Source organism: Capsicum annuum, chromosome 8 (genome assembly GCF_002878395.1).
Source record: "Capsicum annuum cultivar UCD-10X-F1 chromosome 8, UCD10Xv1.1, whole genome shotgun sequence".
Classification (NCBI taxonomy): domain Eukaryota; kingdom Viridiplantae; phylum Streptophyta; class Magnoliopsida; order Solanales; family Solanaceae; genus Capsicum; species Capsicum annuum.
This window is the reverse complement of record NC_061118.1, coordinates 143,532,612-143,535,334: the sequence shown is the minus strand read 5'-3', so window position 1 is coordinate 143,535,334 and position 2,723 is coordinate 143,532,612.

Below are 2,723 nucleotides of genomic sequence, written 5' to 3'. Positions count from 1 at the left end.
AACCGCCATATCAACATTTGTATAGCCTTTCAAGATTGGGTCAGATACTCCAAAACACAAAAATCACCTAAGGTTACTTTTAGGTACCTCAATATCCATTCAACTGCTTTCCAATACTTCTTTCCTGGATTTTTAAGAAACCTACTGACAACACCAATTACATAAGTAATATCAGACCTAGTATACACCATTGCATACATTAAACTTCCGACAACAGAGAAATATGAAACTTTATCGATGCTCACTTTCTCGTCCTTTATTGTCGGACACATTTTCTTATTCAACTTCATATGGCCAACAAGGGGTGTGTTAACAACCATAGCATTCTTCATGTTAAAATTTTTCAGTACACGTTCAATGTATTCTCTTGTTACAAGTAAATCTTCTTTTCATCTTTGAGATGAGTAATTTTCATGCCCAAAATCTGCTTAGCATGACCCAAGTCTTTCATAGTAAACGACTTGTATAGCAGTTTCTTCAACTTGTCAATCCTAAAATCATTTTTGACCACAATCAACATCCACACATAGCATGAGGATGATAGAATCATCATCAGAAAAACTGTGCAAATATACAGTCTTTGACTTTTCACTTTCTTTAGTCTGATTATAGAAATTTAATGTTAAAATTAGCAATATGTAATATGTGTTATATAGATGAATATACTTGCGCATTTAAAGAATATTATTACAAAGGAGCATATAGTATAGAAGAAAGTAAAGAAATAAGAAAATTATATTTTAATAAATTACCCGAGCCATTTAGTTCGAAAATAATAAAAAGTTGGGAAGAAGCAAAAATACTAGATACGTTAGGAGCAAGAATAAAATATTTACAACAATGGTATAGAAACTTATGTGAAAAATATAGAGAAGAATTAAAAATGGAAAAAACATTAATAAAAAATTTAGCTTGTTGCAAAAATAAAATAGCACCCCAATTTGGATGCGAAGAAAGATATTATAAGAAAAGAAAAAGACATAAGAAATATAAGAAATATAAAAAATCAAAATATAAATATAAGAAACCAAGAAAAAGATATTATGTAAAAAATTATAAACATAAAAGACCATATAGAAAAAAGAAATTTATAAAAGAATGTACTTGTTATAATTGTGGAAAGTTAGGACATTTAGCTAGAGATTGTAAATTACCTAAAAATCCAAAAAATAAACAAATATCATAAATAAAAATAGATAATACAGAATACATGCAGATAGATTATATAGATTATGAATTAGAAAGTGAGGATAGTATATATGAAATTTCAGAAAACGAAACAGATAATGAAATAGATAGCGAAATAGATGAATCAAATGACTGAAGAAGATATAAAAATAATAACAAAGGAAGAATATTTAAATGATGAAGGAACGGAACAAAAAATAATATTTGATAGTAACATATTTGATGAAATCAAAGGAAAAGAATTAGATTTAAGTGTAGAGAAAATATTTAAAATACCAACAATAAAAAATATTTTTACTAGGAAAAAAGATGAATATTATGTAGTATGCCAAAAAGAACATGTAATAGACTGCAGATATGCAAAAGGAAAAGCTAGTATACCATTAGTAACAAAAAGAATAATTAATAAAGAAATAAATGATATAAAAAGTAAAGGAGATCCAATAAAATATGTACACCTTGGAGGTACAGAGATATTAATAAAAGCATGTTTTAGAGAAGGAATAGATACACCAATAGAATTATATTTAGCAGATGATAGAATCATAAAACCTATAGAAAAAAGCATAATAACTGCCGTAAACGAAAATCTAATATATCAAAAATTTAAATTTATAATAAGTGCAAATTATTCAGTAGCAGTAACAGATAGAAATATAGATAAATCATTAGTATTATATTGGAAAATATCAGGAATAGAATTAACCCCAGGAAGTAAAATATTTACAGCAAGATGTAAAAATCTATATGTATTAACAACAAAACATAAAATAACAGGAAAAAATAAGATTAACAAAATACAAATAGAAAGCCCATTCGAACAAATAGTAAAAACAATAGATTATAATGATTATACCTATAGAGACATAGATACAGAAGAAAATTTAGAAATAGTAAATGATAGAATAAGTACAACGAAAAGAATAGCTAATGAAAAACCAGAATCATCAAGCTCATCAAAAAGAACAAGTTATGAAACAAATTCAATAAGTAACTTAAACCAATATTACATAACGGGAAAAATAAATGAAAAAGAATATTTAATACTTTTGAATACAGGACAAGAAGAAAATTATATAGCAAAATATCTAGTAAAAAATGAAGAAATAAAAACCGACAATGATATATACCCAGATCTACCAAGAAGTCTAATAAATAATAAAAATATAGCAGAAAAAGAAATAATATTAGGAGTTAGAAAAATAAAAATAAAATTCGAAGTAAAGGAAGAAATGCAAAAAGCAGATATAATATTAGGAATAAAATGGTTAGAACAAGTAAAACCATATAATATAGAACATACACAATTAACCTTAACATATAACCAAGAAAAGTTATTCTTAAAAAGAGCCTTAACATGAAATGAAGATATATGTATTAATGAAGATAGTAGTAGAAGGATATTACAGTAGATATTATACGCCTATGATAGATACAGGAGCAGAAGCTAATTTATGTAGATATAATTGCCTACCAGAAAGTAAATGGGATAAACTAAAAACACCAATAATAGTCAAAGGATTTAATAATGAAGG